This window comes from Hibiscus syriacus, unplaced genomic scaffold (assembly GCF_006381635.1).
Source record: "Hibiscus syriacus cultivar Baekdansim isolate YM2019G1 unplaced genomic scaffold, ASM638163v2 tig00110429_pilon, whole genome shotgun sequence".
Classification (NCBI taxonomy): domain Eukaryota; kingdom Viridiplantae; phylum Streptophyta; class Magnoliopsida; order Malvales; family Malvaceae; genus Hibiscus; species Hibiscus syriacus.
Window position 1 is genome coordinate 10,140,930 of NW_024062733.1, and position 23,405 is coordinate 10,164,334.

At 35.4% G+C, this 23,405-nt stretch overlaps 1 long non-coding RNA gene across 1 annotated transcript; it reads right to left on the bottom strand.

Moving 5' to 3' along the window:
- Window positions 1-450: 450 nt before the first annotated feature.
- On the bottom strand, window positions 451-23,055 carry LOC120125084. Its single transcript, XR_005516328.1, has 6 exons — window positions 23,002-23,055; window positions 22,848-22,898; window positions 21,416-22,051; window positions 13,195-13,200; window positions 2,711-2,718; window positions 451-461 (listed from the first exon to the last, which is right to left on the bottom strand). It is a non-coding gene; the product is annotated as an uncharacterized LOC120125084 (long non-coding RNA).
- Between the last annotated feature and the right edge of the window lie 350 nt (window positions 23,056-23,405).

Consider the following 23,405-nt stretch of genomic DNA (forward strand, 5'->3'; position numbering starts at 1 on the left):
ATTCGATTGAGTTTCAGTATAGCTTATCACTTTCCATTAGCTGAGTTTGCCTACAACAACAGTTATCAGACCTATATTCAGATGGCAACGTATGAGGCTTTATATGGTCATAAGTGTCGTACTCCGTTGTGTTAGACTGAGTTATCCGAGAGGAGGATCTTAGGACCTGATATTGTTTAGGAGACCGAGAGTACAATTATACTGATCCGAGATAGGCTTAAGGTTGCTTTTGATAGGCAAAAGTCGCATGTTGATTTGAAGAGACAATATATTGAGTTAGGTGTGGGTGACCGAGTCTTTCTGAAAGTATCTCATTAGAAAAACGTTCTCAGGTTTGGCCGTAAAGGCAAGTTGAGTCCGAGTTTTATTGACCCTTATCAGATTTTGCGTTGAGTTGGTCTCATTGCTTATCAGCTTGAATTGCCACCTGAACTTGAGTGCATCAATGATGTCTTCCATGTCTCTATGTTGAGACATTACCGTTTAAACCCATCCCGTGTTATTTCTGTTGAGAATATCCTGATTTGAGTTATGAGGAAGAGCCTATTCGGATTCTTGTCTATGAGGATCGAGTTATGAGAAGTCAATGTATACCAATGGTTATGGTTTTGTGGAGTAACCATAGTCCTTCAGAGGTGTAACACCCACAAACCAATGCAGGCGACCTGATCGTGTAACACCTACAAACTGATGCGGGTGACCCGATTCGATGTGTCACATTAGGGCCACCGGAATGACCCACAGTAAAAATCCCGAATTTTTTTTAAAATTTCTATTCAAACGAGTAAAATCATAAAACAATTTATAATTAAAATACAAGTTCAAAAAACCATTCATATATACAAACGTAATTAAAATCATACAAGCCCATACTTAGTATAAAAATCAAATGTGACATATATGCCCCATAATTACACTTGTATCGTACTCTTCAATCCAAGCCAACAAAGCACCCATTACAGATGTCGATATATGCACTGTATCAATTCTTTTAACCTGAAAACGAGAGTAAAAGAGTGAGATTTGGGGAGCTCAGTAATATAGAACTACCAAGTGATGCTGAAGGATATGAAGATAATAGGCAAGCATAAAAATTTCCTTATCGATTCGGACGTCTAAAGGTTTTCGGGATGAGCCGTGGTTCCACGGATATTTCTGCGAGTAAAATACATGAAGATTTTAGTTCAGAGGAAACATTCAGAGAACCAAGTTCAGGAGATCGAAATAGGATATCTAGTGTGTTAAAAAAACAAAGTAATGTATACAGATCCTTTAAAAAATGTTAGTAATTTAAAATATATTTTAAAATCACAGAAATACCCTCAAACCGATCACCTTTATGCAGTTTCCCCATAACTGCATCCATAAGGATTTACCCTAAGAACACAACAAATGGGCCACCCTAATGGAGTACCTTGGGGCCTACGGGCCTACCCAAAGGTATCCTTAGGTCCGTAAGAAATTACCAACCTGATCAGATCTGAACCTCTATACTCCAGAATCCTACTCATACAGTATCCAATAGAATCAAATTTAACAATAAACTGTAATATCATGATCTTGATCCAGTAAAATCTTATAAGAGTGACAATGAAATAAACTACATAACTACCCTTTATCCATACACCATATGCAGTCCTAGGATTTACCCAAGGGAGTGCCTTGGGGCCTCAGAGCCTACCCAAGAAAGTTTCTCTGGGCCTCAGAGCTTACCTAAGGGTCACCTTAGGTCCGTAAGGAACTACCCGCTTGATTATAGCTGAACCTCCATTCTCCAGCCTACCTAGATAATGTTCTAATAAAACAATTCAAGTAGTAACCAGTAGATCCCATGATCGATAAATAAGGAACGATTATATTTTCCAGTGAAAACAGGTAATCAAAGAACGCATATGTAGCCATAATTCATAATCAGTAAATCATAAATTTCGGTGAAATGCATTTCAAAATAGATAAAATAATCATATAGTACATAGGGAACACACTAAAGGATCCAATTATTTTATTTTTCGAAAGTACTTAAAATTATCAAGTGGGGGAAACATAAAACTTTTGCAAACTGATTAAATTTCAGAAATGAGATCCCTATAAAAAAGGGTTTGATAACTGACAGATTCATCATTTATTCGGGAAGTGATTTATCAAGATCATATAGTATGCATATATTTTTCAGAGACAATTGATCGTTATAAAGAAGAAAAAACGTATAAGTTCTGTAGATTGGACGGAATTTAGAATCAAGGTCCCTATGTTCATTAATATATCTAACAACCTGAAGAAATTGATGTTTCAAAAATCATTTAAGATTCGAGTTTATTAAAAAGGTACTCAAGAAACTTTACATCAAAATTTTTGAAGATCTAAAGATAACATGAATGTTTCCATTATTCAAACAATTAGGGATATTTTGAACATTTTAATTTCTGATGGTTTCTTAGTAACTTAATTCAGTAGGGTAAAACAATAGTTTGCATTATTCTGAATTTATATCGCATTATCATGACTTCGATTCAACTGGTACTAATCGATCTCCACCTTGTAAAACTTGTTAATAAACCGGACTGATATACTTCACGAATAATCAGTTTTTAATATTGATTACACTGGTTGAACTAGTCAATTCCAGAATCACCACTGAACGGAACTAGAGGAGACAATCATGAATTGGATGGTATTATATTTTTCTGTGATGTATCAGTATAAAGAATACCCAACATACTTGAGTTATACTCCATAACCTTTAGGGATGATACAACATAAGTTACTGGTGTTTCTAGAATTTATCCGAAGACATTCACTTATTCCAAGTCGTTAGGATATTTAGGTCACTTCAACACTCAAGGTTACTTCAGACATCTTGAAGTTCAAGGTATTTTTAATTTTTTTGGGGTTAAGGGTATTTCAATCATTTGAATATAGGAGGTTATTTTAGTTATTTCGCAGTTCAATGAAATTTCCGTAATTCCTTTCAATCCAAACATATGCACTTTTTTTTTATAATTGGCCAAGTATGTCATTTCCTTCTATCCAGACTTTTCATTTAATTCAATTTTTTTCAAAGAGCAGATTGGGAATTTAATAGACGAAATAATAATTTGTTGGATTAAATACGAATTCTCAGGGTACTTTCATTATCAGGGTCAGTCAACACCATTTTTACCTCACAGGGGTAATTTTTTAATTTCCTAACCATGTGATTTCGATATTAAAACTTTTAACGAAGATTATTAGAATTTAAAGATTTTGAGGTTGATTTCTTTATCAGTTAATCACTGAACCTGAAATTATTTCTTATTAGTCTTATAGTGTCTTTTGCATGAAATCTGAGTCATATTTAGTTTAATTACTTTTCATCGCATTTGGATCGAGTTTAGAAATATATTAATTAAACGCATGTATCCAAACATATTCGTCTATGCATTAACCATTGCCAACATGCTCCATAAAGTATACATAAGGTAGTAATATATTACCTCAATTTTCGTGCTTCACTGATAGAATATTTAAACTCCATTCGATTACCCTCAAACTTTAATTCCATTTCCCATAATGTCTTGGATACATAACAACAGAATTTACGTCAAAAACTAAACTTAATCGAAAAACCAAATTGAATCCGAAGATAAAACACTGAAAATGGCTTATCGAGTGAGAATTTGGTTAAATGGACTTCAGATTCGGACTCAGAACGTCGAAAAACATAAAATATGATTTTTTGAAAATTTTGACTTATCGGTCAATGTCAATAGGTTGACTCGGATGAGTTGACTCGGTCCGGGTTGACTTAGGCGAATTGACTCAGCTGAGTTGACTTGGCTCAGACCGGTTTGACTGGACTGGTTCAGTCCAGTTGGATAGTTTTGATAAGCTTCCTAGACCAACAGACGAATAATATTTGAATCTTACCTCCCAATGGAAGTTGACGGTGGTGCGACAATGAGGGACCAATTCGATTGAGTTTTGGTTGTACGATGCCGACGAATGCAATGGAGATGGCGGTGAGGCACGATGATCGACGGTTTGGCTGGAATATATGTAAAACCAAGGCGATCGGGGGTGGAGAAGACAAAGCTTTACAACGGGTTTTGCAGTGAACGACATAGATTTTGGACGAGGGGTTTGGGGGGTTTTGTTCACCAGTCACGAATCAATTGGGAGTGGTGGCGCTCGCGAGGGTGACCGAACGAAGGCAAAATTGGGGACGATGGCTTGGGCTCGGCTAAGGAAGAAATTTAGGGGTTAGGGATTAGGGTTTCTAATTTAGGGATATTTAGGGTTAACCAGGTTTTATCTAATATAATATATATTTAATAAAAATGTCTCAAACAGTTCCTAGCTTAAATGGCTAGGGCACGGCTGGCCTTATCCCCTAAGGCAGGGGTCAGGGGTTCGAGACTCCACAGTTGGTGCTTGTAGATTTTTTTATTATTCACTGTCAAGGAAAAATGGTAAAATTCAAGATTAAGTCCATAAAATTCCCATAGTTTTGAAACCGAGTTGTAAGTTTCTAAAACTTGCAATTAGTCCCTTAAATTTACTTAAATTAATTTCAACTTTTAATTTTTATTTTATTTAAAAGTGTGGTTATTACGATAGGCAACCTGGGAGACAAGGGAATCTGTGGAGGAGCAATCTTTTTCAGCCAGGTAAAATTTTGAGGCTGAAATTTTCTTAAGGGGATAGTTATAACGTCTTAATTTTAGGCCTAATTGAAACATTTTTAAATTGTTCGTCATATTTAAAATTTCTCGATAGTACAGGGGCTATTTCTACAGTTTACCTTTAAGGTTGAGAGTTTAAATCTCTTTTTCTTCTCATTTTTCATTCCTTCCCCGTTTGAGCGCTAAACCACTCCCCCAAACAGTTTTTTCTCATTTGTTATTGTAATTTCCTTCCGATTGGTCTCTGTTTCGGTCATCGTGACTCTCACCGCTAGCGTCATTATGCATGTCTCATTGTTGTCAATTGTCCAGTACCCTTGGTTTGTCGTTTTCTGTTACCATTAGCGGTGGGCGAGAGAGTTTAGTTTTGAGTTTTCAAAGAAATTCAATCCCGTCTCTCCACGTCGTGAATTGACCTTGATAAGTGGTTCCCCGTACTTTTTTTTTTCTAGAAATTTTTGTGCAAAAATCACTACTGGACGGCGTCCCACATGCCCTCACGCACCCTTGTGTATGTGGGACTGTCCATGCGGTTTTCAAATACAAAACCGGCTGAACTGATATTCTGATGGACCAAACTAGTTGGACCGGTCACTAACCTATTGATTGACCCGACCTGTTGACCAAACTGACCCAACTTGTTGACTAACTTGACCCGTTGACTTTGACCATTAATCTATTGACCGTTGATTTTGACTATTGACTTTTTTGAAAACACCTATCTTTATGTTTTTTGACGTCCTAAGTCCATTTTTGCAGTTTGTTTGGCCAAAATATGACATGAAGGCCCTATTTTGCATCATTTTTCGTTTACAGTCTTTATTATGCTAAGTAATTTGTGATGTTTTGAACTCATTTTTTGGTCTAATTTTTTGAAAGTACCTTCGTACCTTCGTATCTTTGGATCACTTTCTGATAGACCCTGATCAGTCTCGTCCTTCTTAGTTCGATTCTGATTGCTCGTCCCGAGATACACATAAGTATTAATTGGTAATTTTATAGTATATTTCTGTTTGGTTCATTGACATTTGTATTTATGGTTGAGTACTATTTTAGGTTCTCGATCCCTAAGACCTAGTACTACTGATCGTGGGAAACATAAAGCCTAGCCGATTTTGATCATCTCTTTTAGGTGTGTTCTTTAGACCTGTTCGATAATTTTCGATGTATTTATGCTATTACATTGTATGTTATATTTGAAAGCACGTTCATCATTAGAATTATCTGAGATATAACTGATTACTGGATAATATTGTATTGCTCATGACTTACATATTGATGCATTTATGATTCTGCATGGGACTTTGTTCCCCATCCTGATTCTACATGGGACTTCGTTCCATGTCTTAATTTTTCACGGGACTTTGTTCTCCGTCTTGATTACTGAAGGTTTGATGGTTAATCCAACTTCATCAAAAAGTACTTTTGTGATGGGATAATATGCTCATGAAGGTTTAGGTTCTATTCTGCACATGGACATTCCTATGGAGGATATGTTAGGAGATAGAATGCGTAATATGTTGTGTCCAAATGTCAAACACTAAGGTTCTTATTCTTAAAGATCATTTTTAATGACTGGTTTTATGTTATCGAATTGTCAAGGTGCTGCTTACCTGATATTTAGAAGGTATTTTAAAGCTTTTATTCGCGGTCACAGATGAGTGTTGTTACTTTGTTTGAACCTCACTTGAGTGGAAGGAATGCTGATAGTGTTGTTGTGAAGCTGGGTTGTTTGAATTTCTATCGTTTATGGTTTCAGTGGAGAAATTTGATTACTTTGGGAGGATAATATTATTTTGGAAGTTACTCACATTTCAAATCTATTTGTTAATGAGAGATTTTGTATTTCGGAACATGAAACTTGGATTCAGGTCCTCATTGTGTATGTAAGCCCCCATAGCTGTAAACGTAAACACTTATGGTATCAGCTTACGTCTTTAGACCTAGGTGATGCTGTTCCTTGGGTGATAGGGGTGACTTTAATGTAATTTTGAACTCATCTGGACAGGGGGCTCGGCCCACCATGTTGTACGTAGACAATAATTTTTCGAGTTCATTCATAAAGTCGGGTTATCCAACTTAGGGTTTCAAGGACCTTTCTTTACTTGGTCTCGAGAAAATTTATATCAAAGACTGGATAAATGTTTGAGAAACTCTATATCGGAAAATTCATTCCCTAATTCTTACTTCATTCATTAGGAAAGACTTGAATCAAATCATAGGCCTTTACTTCTTCAACTTGCAAACTTAGGTTCTCATAATTAAAATAGGTCTTTTCGATACATGGAGAATTGGCAAAATCATCCCAAATTCAAAGATTTTATAAGGTCTGTTTGGAAGAGGGATGCAACATTTGAATCTAATATCAATTCATTCCAATCAGAAGCGGAAGTTTGCAATAACGAGATATTTGATAATATTAGAAATAAGAAGATTTTATTAGCACAATTGAGGGGTTCAGACTGGGCTCTCTAGTTGGGTAATTCTAATTTTTTGGTCGATTTAGGGGATAACTTAAGAGTTGAATTAGAGGATATTGTTTTTGAACAAGAAGAGAAGTTTTGAAGACAAAAGGCGAGCATGCAATGAGTTTTAGAGGGAGACTGTAATACCAAATTTTATCATGCATCCATACTTGCTAGGTGAAGGCTGAACAAAATCGCAGCTTTAAAACATATCGATGGTACCAGGTGCATTGATGTAGATAAACTGTTGCGTATAGTGTAAGATTTTTATCAATCCCTCTTTACAAGTGAGAGTATTATAACCAATATTATGGTTCTTTTGGTCTGTTTTTGAGAAGTAATGAGGAAGATCTGGATAATTTGGTAGTTTCGGTTTCAGACTTGGAAATTAATAACGTCCTAATTGATATGGGGCCGTTTATATCACCTAGTGTCGATAGATTACACGATGGATTTTTTTCAGAAGAATTGGAACACTGTGGGTCAATCAGTTTTTGAGTGTTCTAAAAGATTTTTTTATCAATGAGGTACTACCAGATTCTTTAAACAAAAAACTTTTCTTGTTCTTTTCCCTAAAGTTTCCACTCCAAAATGGATGAGTTAATTTTGTTCGGTTAGTCTCTACATGATAATTTATAAAGTTGTCACTAAGATTATGTTAATAGGCTGAAACTATATCTGAGATGGGTCTCTAAGAACTAGACTAGCTTTGTACCTGACAAGCGTCATTTTACTCGTCAAAATAAAATAAGTCCTCTTCAAAATAAAATAAATAAAATTGAGAATAGTATAGTAAAAGGGGATCGTTCCATAGGGACTTAGTAATTTCTGATGTAGTTTTATATCGATCTCAAACTAGATAGCTGCAATAAGAATAAGTAAAAAGGGTGGCATGAATGAGGTGAATAATAAAAAATGATAAGTAGAGAATTAAAGAATTAAAATTGAGAATAATGAAGCGTAAATTAAGATTAAAAATAATAATGATAAAATCACCTCGAGTTAGCTTAATTAATGTCGGTTACAGTCTACAAGGCTCAACCCATTGTAACTTGCCTTTCTTTTTAATAACCAATCTTCCCAAGTCACTCTTCAAAAGCCGATTCTTGAATGAACTAACCACAACTATTGTCGTTAGAACAAACAATTTAAGTTCTGGAAAAGCCCGACTCATATTATGTTGTCTAGTTAAGAATCAAACCCAATCTCGATTTTCCTTAGCGAACCACCGCTAAGTGTGTTCACAGGAGGTCGAAAATGCCACAGACTGATCCCTCCTCCCAACTATATATTAAAGCAACATCCGGACCATGCCAACGTTTTGATATGAAAGAATTTTAATTTTGAAACTAAGATCGATTGTCAAACTAATAAAACAGAAAATCGAAAATGTAACTTGAAGGGCATTAAGTGTTGTATCAATTCTCACATATGAAATTGAATCATCGCTAGCTCTCGATTAATAAGAAAATTAGCTAAGTAAAAAGAAAGTGAAAAGGAAAAAGGAAAACAAACTTTTATTAAAATGAAAACAAAATAACAAAAATGAAACTCAAGATGAAGCTATCTAAGCCTTACCCTAAGGAGGGTATTTATAGGCTTCTAAAACCTTAAAGATAACATGGAAATTCAAATGAAAATAATCTAAAAATTGAATGATAATTCAAAATGTTTAAATACAAACTTAAAAACTAAGTTTCCTAAAGAATATCCTCAAATCGTGCTAACTTGACCTTCTAGAAACTTCCACGTCATATTGTGTCGTGCCCAGTGTTGTTCTCATGTCCTTAATAGCGATTAGATAATAAAGAAAAATTCGATCATCGTCTTTTTTACTGCTAATTCTGGAAAGTAGATCACTGCACTAAAATAAGCAAAACAAAACCCAAATCAGTAGTAATAAATTCATAAAATGGGGAAATTAACAAGTAAAAAGTGACAATTTAGAATGCTAATCAAATTCCTCATCACTTATCTCATGCTTGTCCTCAAGCATGCTTCAATCGAACAAGTTAAAAATCCAATTTACCTTCCTCCGCCTTGTCTCATATCAAAGCAAATCATGACAATTCCATAGGCTTGTAACACAATCAAATTAAATCTCCACTACTTAAGTTGAACAAGATGCATCAATCATTGGGTCTTGAAAAAAAAAAGGTTGTAACGGGGCTTAGGTAAATGAGGGGATAAAGGCTAAAAACATGGCTAAAGATCAAGACAAAAAACTCATAAATAATTAGATCAAATTTCACGAAATAGACAAAATAAGTAAAAAGGGATGCAAAAAATATGAAACAAACATTAAACAACCTTTTTTTCTTTTCTCTAATTTTCTTTTTATTCGTTTTTTCTTTTTTTTTTCTTTTCGAACTGCTTTTTGTTATTTTTTTGAGTTTTTTTTTCTTTTTTTGCTTTTTTTTTCTCGTGGAACATGATCTCACAACAGTCAACTCATATTCTTTGTCTTTACAAGGGTGGAAGAGAGGGATAAAAGAAAAGGCTCAGGTTTAATATCGTGACAAAAATGAGAATAGACTCAAACATGGTTAACTAATGGGAAAGAGTATGATATGCATTTTGGGAAAAAGTAGGTGAATCATAGGTGCCCAAATCATTTCAAAACATCAAGTTCTCATGTCGTATTGACATGCGTTGTACTACAAGTTATAGATTTTCAATGTTTTAATTCGTTGCACTTAAATAAAAAATAAGAGCAAGAATATAAAGAACATGCTCATCAAGGCTCAAATCTTACCAAAGTGGGTTTATGAATCGAGTTAGGCAAATTTCAATCAACAAAGCCATGGATAGTCATAAAAAAGTTCAACTCAAATCACTACCCCTATCATCCGCAATCATGAATGTCAAGACTTGAACAATCATGCGATTTCAACAAGCATGCCATGCTAAAATATTCAACAAGGGCGAAACATTTCAACAAAAATTTAAACCAATTCAACCAAGGCATACTAGAATCAAGAATAAAGATAAGCAAGTTGAAATTCAACGAATTCTCTACCCCACTTAAGTCGTATTGCCCCAATATGAAGAATTTAAAGTACAAGAGAAATGATAGAGAAAACTCTCCGAGTTCATTGGCAATCACGACAAAAAATTAAATGATGGCGAGAAGGCCAACTTAGAAAAGAAGTCGATAGAGTATAGATCGATGCCGAAGTTTCCTGCAAAGTCAAAAGGAAATATCATTAGTAATCGGTAACAAAAATAATCTTATTTATTTACCTCAATTTTTCCAATTTGGCAGTGGGCATTGGATATAACAATGCGGTAAATAACAATATCGTCTTCTTGATTTCTGGTTTGGACCATGGTGGATGGAGACAATGATGAAGAGCGGCGGTGCATGGATGGCGGATGAGCTGCTTCAAAACGATGAAAGGCGCAGCAAAAGAGTGTGGCCGGATATGGTTTGTTTGTAAAAAGAAAGAGACAAAGTGGAAAATAATGGGGCGGTTCGGTAGGGTTTAATGGGAGATAAAATGGCATTAAAATTTAAAAGGATGATAAGGATAGAAAAATTAAAAGCACGTGTGTCCCATGGTGAATGTTTGGTCGGTCAAAGGAGGTAAAAATGGGGGAAGAAGGAATCATAAAACGGGTGACAAAATGAAGTAAATTGCGGTTGGGGTTTTGCTAAAGTGTACCGCGCATGGGGAGTTTGCTAACACGCGTGGTTAATGAAACGGCGCACTTCATACCCTGCGAGATGCTGTTCGCGCGAGCTGCTGTGCAGGTGGTCTGAAAATGCATTGTTTGATCGAAAATATTACCTCCAACTTCGTTTAAGTTCGAATAAAAACACCTGAGTATCTGAAAAATTAAAAAAAAATAACACAAGTAAATACTCAAGAAAAAGATAAAAATAAAATAAAAATCAGAGAAATTTAAAGAATTGAAATTAAAAATGAGTTGCCTCCCATAAAGTGCTTTGTTTAATGTCGTTTAGCTCGACGACATAGTTCAAACTACAGGTTTTATTCGAGACATTTCCTTCATCAAAGCGTTTGGCCGTGGGTTCTACAAGCTCGCGTTTCGATCTCCGAGTCAATATCTACTAAATCTCCTGGATTGCCTCTGGTCATAAAATCAAAACAAAATTTAATCAGTAATTTGTCGAAATCCCTGACAACGACGCCAGTTTTGACAAGCGTCATTTTGCTCTTCAAAATAAAATAAACAAAATTGAGAAAGTATATTGAAAGAGGGTCGATCCACAGAGACTTAGTAATTCCTGATGTAGTTTTATGTCGATCTCAAACCAGGCACTTGCAACAAGAATAACTAAAAGGGGTGACGTGAATGAGGTGAATAAAAAAATGATAAGTAGAGAATTAAAGAATTAAAATTGAGAATAATGAGGCATAAATTAAAATTAATAATGATAGGGGTAAAATCATCTCGAGCTAGTTTTGTTTCAATTTTGTTGATCATCGAAATGGATTTTTCTTACGGGATTCATGTCGGTTACCGTCTACAAGACCCAACCCATTGTAATCTGCCTTTCTCTTTAAGAACCAATCTTCCCAAGTCACTCTTCGAAAGCCGATTCTTGAATGAACTAGCCACAACTATTGCCGTTAGAACAAACAATTTAAGTTCTAGAAAGCTCGACTCGGATTATGTAGTCTCTTCGAGAATTGAACCCGATCTCGATTTTCCTTAGCGTATCACCGCTAAGTGTGTTCACAGGAGGTCGAATATACCATAGGTCAATCCCTCCTCCTAACTATAAATTAAAACAACATCTGGACCAACGTCGACGTTTTGATTTGAAAGTAAGGTCGATTGTCAAACTAATAAAACAGAAAATCGAGAATGTAACCCGAAGGGTATTAAGTGCTATATCAATTCTCACATATGGGATTGAATCATTGCTAGCTCTCGGCTAATAAGAAAATTATATAAGTAAAAGAAAGTGAAAAGGAAAAAAGAAAAAAACTTTTATTAAAATGAAAACAAAATAACAAAAATGAAACTCAAGATGAAGCTATCTAAGCCTTACCCTAAGGAGGGTATTTATAGGCTTCTAAAATCCTAAAGATAACATGGAAATTCAAATGAAAATAATATAAAAATTAAAAGATAATTTCAAATGTTTAAATTCAAACTTAAAAATTAAGTTTCTTAAAGAATATCCTCGGATCGTGCTGATTGGGTTGCTTTTAGAATGTTCCACGTGCTTATTGGGCCTTTTAGAAACTGGCACGCCATACTGCATTGTGCCCATACTTAAAAATGTGAATAACCTAAATCAACAGTAATAAATTCATAAAATAGGGAAATTAACAAGTAAAAAGCGATAATTTAGAACGCTAATCACATCTAGACGGTCAATTACAAACAATAGTGTCATAACCAAGATATTATTCATACAATGATGAGGAAAAGTGGGAAGCATGGTTGAATAGATATTAAGATTTACTTAGAGAATGTGTATGATTGATTAGAATAGGGACTTTTTTTCCTCAGCAAAAGACAATTTATTAACATAAATAAAGAGTCGAAGTTCAACTTATTAGTCTCATTAAAAACCTCCCTAATCTAATTAGAGGAAAAGAGTACTACATAAGAGAACAATACAAACACATCGAACCAAAAACAGAAACCAAATACTCAAGAAACCCACCCCCTACAAAATCAACTCTTGACCATCTAAAAGAAACAAAACATTACAGCCATCAAAGCACTCAAAGGTAAAAAATAGCACATCAATTCCAGTCGACAGTTCAACATTAGACACCAGCAACTCATACCGAGGCACAAAAACATTTCCACACACTCCAAAGCGAGCCACCAGAATTAATTCTCGAAGAAGATTACGCTACCACAAAAATAATATGGAATCCAGTACAAGGTCCATTCTAATGTCACCAAAATTGGAGTCATAAAACTCTCAACAAACCATACGATCACCAACCAAGCAACCAGACCACAATCTTCTTTCAACCAGCAGTGCAATTACAACACCAATGATAATGGCTCTTCCTTAATTATTCCTGCTAAATAACATTCACTTAATATTCGTCAGAACATGACCTAATTGAAACCAAAATCTAGCCCTTGAATCTTCTTCACATACATTGCATTGAACAAATACTGCTCTGTTATACAATGCATTGTCCAATACCTCCGGCAATACTATCTTTCTCCCACAAAAAACATCTTACAAAACAAAATATCCAAATTTTCTAGCTTATCAAGGCCATTCACAGTCCATATTTCTCAAGATCAATGATACTTAAATTCAACACTTTAACCTTAGATTTGAAGTAATCCACCATAACGTCTCAGATGCCACTATTTCGAATTCAACAACATACCATCAACAACTAACTACCTTATCACAATTGACAATTTCTTGGACACGCACCATCTCATACCAGCAGAATCCAAACTTCTGTCTAACAACAGCATCATCCTCTGTTCCTTTCCAGACTCAAAAATAACAAACAAGTACTCTTCCCCCACAACCCCCAGGAAAGAACAACCATGAATTGAACACACAAACTCTCTAAATACACCGAATATAAAAGAAAGCTAGCATAGTAATGGAGAAAAATATAACAGATTAACAACGCCAGGATAATTTTTTTTTCTCGAAACTTCCCCTTATGAAGACAGCTAAAATTCAATGGACTTAGATTGAGATTCACCTTCCAATTCCTCCAAGGCTATTATTTCCCAAACCAACTTCTCTTCTGAGCCTTTGAACTCTATTCCTAATTCTCTACCAAGCTGTAACGTTAACATTGCTTCCCTCTTTAGTCTCTGGCATCCTGCTTGAATGTCAGAATCAGATAGGGAAATACCTTCAAGTTCATTCAATTCTTCCTCGCTCTGTTTCTTCTTTTGGCTTTTATTTATTCGACAAAATCTATTCTTCCTTCGTGAATTTGCGAATTTCTCCTGAATGCTTTGAAGAGAAGTGTATTTTTTGTTTTTCCCCGCCTTTGCTTTTTGGATCTGCCTGGATTTAAGAGTTAAAGTATACTCACTCAGCTCTTGGTTTGAGAGGCCCATATTAACCACATCCTACACAGCCCTCGTTTCTATTTGACCTTCCCATATCGTCAAGTCTTTAAGATTTTCCTTTATTTCCTCTTTATCACATACTGACATAAACATATTCCTACTGTCATCTTCTGCCACTATCTCCTCATGTTCCACCACTTCCTCGTTTTGCTTGTGAACCTTCCCCATTCCATCATCTTTATTCCTTAGTCCCGAAATTGATACAATGTGTGTCTTCAGTTTTGACACAGGTTCTCTAGAATGGATCAATGTCAGACTCCTTTAAACCTTATAGGGTATTCGTCGAGGTGATCCGATCTCCCGTATCTTTTTTGTGTGTGTATGGAATGACTTAATTAAAGGATTCATATAGAAGTTAATAGTCATCGATGATAGCCCTTTCAATCTTCTAAGCGGTGTCCAACAATTTCTCATCTCATTTTTGAATATGATACGATATTATTTGCAAAAGCTTCACTTGATCAATTAACGGTAATACGAGACATTCTTGATAAAATTTGCCTGGTATCAGTTTTAATGATCCACATTGCAAAGAACATGGTGTATTTTTCCAAGAATGTAGCTTTGGATTTACGCTCACATATAAGTTTGACCTTTGGCTTTTTTTGAGGTCTCGTCTAAAAAATTGTTTGGGTGTTCCTTTTCTCGATTCAATGGTTAATGACAAGCGTCGTAACTATTAAATAATTATTCTTTTTTCTCAAATGGAATAAATTAAAATGTAGTATAAAGAATTAAGGGTCCATCTGCAGGGACTTAGAAATTTCCATTATCGTATTGTGTTAATCCTGATCCAAGAAAATTGTAAGTAAAAAGAAAAGGGGGCTTGGTAATGTAAAAAATAAATAAAATGTACGAGTAAACGAAAAATAAATGAAAGTAAATAATTAAAAATAGAAATGAAGAAAATAACCTCAAGTTTCGCTTTGCCTCAATTTTTTTATCATCGATATGGATTCATGCTGATTATAGTCTAAAAGGTACAACCCTTGTAACTTCTCTCTCGTAAACCGATATTCTCAATTTCATCATTGGAATCCAGTCTTTGCTTGGACTAACCACAACTATTGGCGTTAGAACCAATACAACTTAAAGCATTGGAAAAGAATGACTTGGGTTTTGTTGTCTCAATGAGAATCAAACTTGATATTAATTTCTCTTAGCGGACCACTGCTAAATGTGTTCATATGAAGTCAAATTTTCTACCAGCTAATTCTTCCTCCCAAGTTTAAATCAGAACAACATTTAAACCAACGAGCTCTTTTAGAAATGAAAGTGTTGAGAATTTTTCAGAAAAAGCCGATTGTTAATCTAAGTTTGCAGAAAATTAAAAATGATATCCGAAGAAAGCTTTTCAATTCTCACCAAATGAATTGAGTCATTGCTAAGCCATCGACTAATTAAAAGTTTAGCTAAGCAAGATGAAAATCATGCTTAGAATTTTTCAAAAGAAAGTAAAAACTTAAAGTAAAAAGAAAGAAAAAAATTAACAAAAACTTTAGAGAACTTTATAAAAATCGAAAAAAGAAGTACATCTCAAGCAATACCCAAAACGGGTAGTATTCTAAAACCCTAAAGATGAAACAAGATAAATTTAAAATAAAAATATCTAAAAATTAATCTAAAATTAAATCCTAAAATGTTTTCAAGTTCAAATTTAAATTCTTAAATCAGCTCTACCCGTCCACCTTCTAGATTAATGTTGACTTGATTTTCTAGAAACTGTTGTTGATTGACCACGTTATGCCCATGTTTCGAGTCATGATTCCAGAAAATAAAAAAATTGCAGAATCATCCTTTTTAATGTTGTTTATGGAAAATAGCTCATGCACAAAAATGAGTGAAACATAACTAAATCAGAAGTAATAAAGCAACAACATGGCAGAATTAACAAGTAGATATCTTTAATTTAAATCGATCATCAGATAATGAAGTTTCTTATGATTATTTGCAATAAATGGTTTGGAAAAGATTGAGTGGGTGGAAGGTGAAGTCCTTTTCGCTTGCAGATATAATTTCCATCGCTAAAGCTATCTTATCGGTAATTCTTTCATATACTGTACAAACAACGATTCTTCTAAAGCGAATATGTATAGAATTGGAACGACTAAGTTATTGCTTCATATGAGGGATCTCATCAAATAATAAGGGTGTTCATATTGTTCGTTGGGAAGATGTTTGTAGGACCATTTCGTAAGGAGGTTTTGGATTTTAATCGATGAGTACCCAAAATAAAGCATTTCTCATGAAGTTGATATTTAATTTAGTCGCTAAGAAAGATGCCTTAAGGGTTCATTTTCTTCGTGCCAAATATAAATGCAAGGACAGTATCTGGCAACACTACGTAGTGGTAGTTTCTTAAGACTTTGGAAAGGACTCGACCTTGTTTGTAGTGATGTTCGTAGGCACATGTGCTGGAGTATTGGTAATGTGATGAATATGGACTTCTGTCTTGATGATTGGGTTCTGAATATTGGTCTCCTAATTAAACAGGTATTTACGTATGATGTTCCTAGCATTGGAAGTGCCCGAGTGACAGACATAATGGATCAGGAAGGCAATTGGTACTGGGAGCTCTTCCAACATTTACTTCCTTGTTAGATTCTATTAAGCATTGCTACTATCAAAGGGCCAAAATCTTCATTTATAGGAGTTTCATGTTGGGAAATAAACGAGTAATTTCCTTATAACCAGATTAGTGAGAATACGAAATAAAAGCGAAAAAATAATGCCCGAAATTGATAACAGAGTTCAGTCAATTATGCCTACGTCTCTGGACTGCTGCAGATCTTTGACTAAAGAGAGAAAATTTACAGGTGTTTACAAACACTCAAAACTCACAAGAAAGCTCTCCAGTATTGGGAGAAAGAAATGATTTGGGATGATTTTGAAGCTAAATGGGTTAGGGTATTTATAGTTGAAGCTTAATGACTAATCTTGTAAATACCCTAAAGTACAGGGAATAAAATGTAATTTTCCCATTACCATTTTCAACAAAAATTAAATGCACCGAATTCGGTGCCCAATCCACCGAATTCGATGCCCCCTTTATTGAAAACCATTCGCCCCCCTTTATTGAAAACCATTCGGCCCCCCTTTGTTGACTTTCACTTTCAACAATCTCCCACTTGAAGACTGATTTTAATCTGTCTTCACACCTCGATCAATGTAGCAACATTTCTGGTCTTGTTACTCTAGCATGCCAACTGAAGCTGAACACAACTTCAGTTTGTCAGTAGTCACCGTCTTTGTTAACATGTCTGCCAGATTTTGAGCTCTACTAATCTTTTCAAGTTTCAAAATCCCATCTTCCAGAAGAGATCTGATAAAATGATATCGCAATTGTATGTGCTTCGTCCTAGAATGAAAAGATGGATTCTTCACTAGATGGATAGCACTTTGACTGTCGCAATACAAGACATTGTTTTCTTGTTTCTTACCTAACTCTTCCAAGAAACTTTGGAGCCAAACTATCTCATTGATGGCTTCCGTAACAGTGACATATTCTGCTTCATTTGTGGAGAGAGCAACTATCTTCTGTAGTTGAGAAACCCAACTCACTGTAGTACCTCATAGAGTATAGACATACCTTGTAGTGCTCGTCAACATTTTCGGCTAAGTCAGTATATACATAGCCTGTCAGTTTTGTATCTCCACCTTTGAAACAAAGTGATGTTTGTGGTACCTTGCAAATATCTAAGGATCTATTTGACTGCTTCTCAGTGTACTTTTCCCAGATTATTCATGTACCTGCTAACAACTCCCACTGCATGAGCAATATCTGGTCTAGTACAAACCATGGCATACATCAGACTTCCAATTGCTGAGGCATACGACACCTTCACCACGTGTGCACGTTCTTCTTCCGTCTTTGGTGACTATTCTTTGGAGAGTCTAAAATGAACACCTAAAGGTGTACTTACTGGTTTAGCATCTTGTATGTTGAACCTGGATAGTACTTTGTTGATGTACTCAACCTGTGATAACATCAAAGTCCCCGACTTTGTGTCTCTCTTAATCCTCATCCCAAGAATCTGCTTTGCAGCGCCCATATCCTTCATTGCAAACTGCTTCGACAATTTTTGCTTCAAGTTTATAATCTCTTGCATGTCTGAGCCTGCAACGAGCATGCCATCAACGTACAATAATAAAATAATGAAGTTGTTGTCGAACTTCTTGATGTAGAAACAATGATCTGCTTGGCATTTGGTAAAACAACTGCTACACATGAAACTATCAAACTTCTTGTACACTGTCTAGGAGCTTGTTTTAAACCATACAAGCTCTTCTTCAACTTGCATACCAGGTTTTTCTTGTCTGCCTCTATGAAGCCTTCTGGCTGTCTTATATAGATTTTTTCTTCCAAATCACCATGAAGGAAAGCTGTCTTCACATCTAACTGCTCAAGATATAGATTCTCTACAACTACAATTTTTAACACCAGTCTGATTGTAGACAGCTTCACGACTGGAGATAAAATTTCATTGTAGTCAATACCTTCTTTTTTCTGAAAACCTTTGACAACCAATCTTGCTTTGTAGCGTTTGCTCTTTACTGAAAACCTTTGACAACCAATCTTGCTTTGTAGCGTTTGCTCCCATCGTGCTCTTCTTTGATCTTGTAAATCCACTTGTTATGGAGTACTTTCTTGCCTGGTGGTAATTTAGCTAATTCCCACGTCTGATTTTACATAAGTGAGTTCATCTCATCTTTCATGGAAGACTCCCACTTGACTGAATCCTCCACCTGCATTACTTCATCATAACACTCTGGTTCACCATTTTCAGTTAGCTACAAGTAGTACAAAGAAGACGAATAACGCTGGGTTGATTTAGGAATTTTGGAGGAGTGTCTCAGTTCTGGTGTGTCTTGTTCTTCTTGAACTGCTTCAGAACTGATATGAACATCATTTTCAGAAATCTTCTCAAACTCAACAAATTTCTTTGTTTCACCTTCGGTGTTGGAGCTACTTGATTCTATGGTTGACTTGTCTTTGTACATCACATTCTCATTGAAAATGACATCTCTGCTTCTGATGATTTTTCGATTTTCATAATCCCAAAATCGGTAACCGAACTCATCAGCACCATAACCAACAAAGACACATTTGTTGGATTTGGCATCAAGATTACTTCTTTAAGCAGAATTTATGTGTACATAAGAAATACAACCAAACACTATTAAGTGTGAAAGGTTTATTTCTTTCTAACTCCAAAATTCCTCTGGTATTCCACCATCCAAGGGAACTGAGGGCCCACAATTCATCAGGTAAGCTGCAATGTTGATAACTTCAACCCATAGCAATTTGGGCAAGCCGTCATATATCCTCATACTTCTGGCATGTTCATTCAGAGTTCTGTTTATGCGCTCTGCTATACCATTCTGCTAAGGTGTCATTGGAATTGTTGTCTCCATCTTGATCTCATTGTTTGTGCAAAAATCTCTGAATCTACTATTTCTGTACTCTCCTCTATTATCAGACCTCAACCGCTTGACTTTCAAACCAGTCTCATTTTCCACCATGGCCTTCCATTTCCTGAAGGTATCAAAGACTTCTGATTTCTTCTTCAGAAAATAATTCCTTACCTTCCTTGTAGAATCATCGATGAAGGTGACATAATATAGTGAGCCTGCAAGAGATGGAACTGGAGATGGTCCCCATACATCTGTATGAACCAACTCTAACTTTTCAGCCTTGGGTATCTTGCCAATCTTTGTAAAACTAAATTTCTTTTGTTTGCCAAAGATGCAATCTTCACATAGTCTGACATTTATGTTCTTTAGATCCGACAGCTTCCCTTTTGACAAAAGTGTCTTCATCCCTTTCTCGCTTATATGGCCAAGCCTTTGGTGTCATATGTTTGATTTTCCATTAGCATCTGCTACTGTAATGATATTCTCTAAATTTTAGGTTACATAGAGAGTACCAGTCTTCTTACCACGAGCAATGATGAGTGCTCCATTGGTAATCTTCCATTCACAGCCTGAAAAGGTTGTACTATATCCTTCTCCATCAAGTTGTCCTACAGAAATCAAATTTCTTTTGAGGCCATGAATATGTCTCACTCGTTTCATCTTCCAAGTGGTCTGGTTTGGCAATTTTAATTGGTTGTCTCCTTTTCCGACGATTTTCAAGGTTTCATCATCAGCTAGATGAACCTTCCCAAAATCACCACTGACATAGTTCTCCATGATTTCTTGGCATGGGGTGAAGTGGAAAGATGCCCTTGAATCCAAGATCCATGATTCAATTCGACTGTTGACGCTTAGAATCATGTCATCACTTGTCTCCTCTGTTATGTTGGCAGATTCCTGTGCGTCGGTATCTTTCTTCGGTGCTCGCCAATCTCTTTTAAAGCGACCCTTCTTGCCACAATTATAAAGTTATAATCTTTCTTTCCCTTTCTTGATTTTCCCCTTCTGGATTTCGATCTGCCACGATTTGAATTTTTTTATGAAGTTCTCCCTCTAGACTCCGTGTCCAAGGCTGAGGAGCTTGATGCTTCACGCGATTCTCTCCGTCGAATTTCTTCACTCAATGCCAGATCCCGAAATCGTCGAATTTTAATTTATTGTTTCTCGACGAGCTGCTGACTACTGTAACAGTAGCATTCCAACTATCTGGTAGAGATGATAAGAGAATTAAAGCTCGAACTTCATCATCAAATTTAATTTCCACGGAACTCAACTGGGTTGTGATTATGTTGAGTTCATTTAGGTGTTGAGTCACTGATGCCCCTTCCGCCATTCGCAAATTGAATAATCGCCTCATCAGATGAACTTTGTTTGAGGCCGATGGCCTCTCATACATACTGGAGAGAGCTGCCATGAGACTCGCCGTGGTCTTTTTCTTTGCTACACTACTAGAAAAACCCCCTTTAATGTCGCTCATTGCGCGTCATCTATGGGTGCAAATGACACACATTTACGTGTCATTGAAGCCACCGATATAAATCTTAGATGACACACAATTGTGTGTCATAAATATATGACGCGCATTTATGATGCTCATCTATGACGTGCATTGAGCGTCATTGAAACCCTCGTCATAAATAAAGATGACACACATTTGTGTGTCGTGATATTTCGTAAATTATATATATATATATATATATATATTGTAGATTGACAAATAATCAAACTAAATCACATTTAATGCCTTATAATACTAAATATATATATCATATTATATATAAACAATTCATATACTAAATATTCACATTAGTCAAAGAAAACAAAGAAAATATGTCATTGAGAAAGAACATATAACCATTATTATAAGTTAATAAACAAACACTGAAAGTTACAAATCTCCTTAAATGAATTCAACAATAGTCCTAGTTCACATAAAATTAGTTACTGCTCCCTGCTCGGATTAGCCATGAACTATACTATCTATGTTGCACAAAGAAGAATTGAAACCAAAGTCTATGTCTCTCCACCAAATGCATCTAATGTTTAGGTAAGTAGCACTGACTTTACCTTGCAGTAGATGCTAGTTTAAACCCATAGTACTACAGCTTTATTTTCCTGCAACCATCAGTTACAACAACTGCCCACATGGTCACTACAGTAAAAACACCTAATATAGCAAGCATGTACGACCACCAACTCATGGAAACAACAACTCCGATGCTGACCAGCACCATGTTTAAGAACACATCACACCTTGGTTTATCAGTACCACACACGACACAAATGAAAAATGTTGCCACTGGCACTGTAATATTACAAACATAAATAGCCAGTCATTACAATTATGGAGTGATTTCGTTGGATGTAATCAAATAATGCACTTTGTTTCCACATACTTAGAGCTTCGAGCATATGGATAAAGCCACAGATATGTGCAAATAAGCAGTGTTGCCAAACCTGTATTGACAACAAAAAAATGAGGATGCTTAGAATATGTAAAAACAATATCAACAAAAGGTAAGCAAAATAAAACAAAGATGTCAAAATTTTACACAACTAGTACATAATAAACTCCATATCGTATAAGCAATTTGCAGCCTATAGCATAAACCTTTTGGCAACTCAACAGCTTAAATGCATTTAAAATTTAATTTTCATTAAAAGTATAAGAAAAAAAAATTAGTGTTGTCAGAACCAGTTTCAAGGCAAGGCATTAAGATATGAAAACACGGAGCAAGACAAATGGTAGTAATTCAACAAATTAGGATCTTGCTTAATTAAGAAACTTCATTATGCAGAGAAAACAACTTGACCACTCTGCGAAACCCCCTTAATCGTAGTTCAAGTTTAAGAAATAAAATAAAAGATAAAACAATATATGTAACAGGTATTGCTACTGCATCTATACTTGATTTGAGCTTAACAATAATCATCCAGGTTTATTTAGTTGAGAATTTTCACAAACTCAAGTCAACCTACCAACTTGGGTACAATAACTCTTTAACAACCATTAGGATAAGAAAGCAGACAGATCATTGAGGAACAATATTATACTTAAAACAAAAAAGAGTCTGAAACAGGCAACAAGTTCACAAGTAATACTCTGCTTTCAGTCTCGGCAGGGTTTTCAAGCAGTATGTATTTTTTGCTGACAGAAGTAACTCATTACACAACACAAACCACACCATAATAAGGAAAACACTACAACACACACCAAACAAAAATTCCAGTCATACCACAGTTAAATACTTACCAAATAATTGATGCAAAGAAGGCACTTATAGGTATTACACATGTTGCATATCTACAACACCGAGAACATTTGTTTAGGAAAGAGAACATCGATACTGTAGCTAAGCAGTAACTGAGAATAATAACTGCTATTTTAGATAAAGAATAGCACTTACATTTCAAATGTCATTTTGACAAAAGCTACAACCTGCATGGAAAGATTGAGGGAGAGGAAAATGCATTACAAAACTAGGCAAAACAATGGAAGATGAAGCTTGCATAGAAAAATAATATATATGCTCTCAAATTTATATTTTGCCTCTGTAGGTAAAATAAAAAGCAAAAAAAAACACAATGGATCTTTAGTTTCTAGTCATAAAGAGACCACTAAGTTCTGAAAATGGGGACAATGTAACCAAAAACATATTTTATTGTGACAAACTTGGCATTCGTAGAACTAGTTGCATTTGCATATATATTATTGAGACGGGAGTATATGGTTTAGCATTCAATAGTTTAGTATTAAGACATTCCTTACAATAGTTAGCAATGCTAGATGGAAAAGAAATTGAAGTTAGTT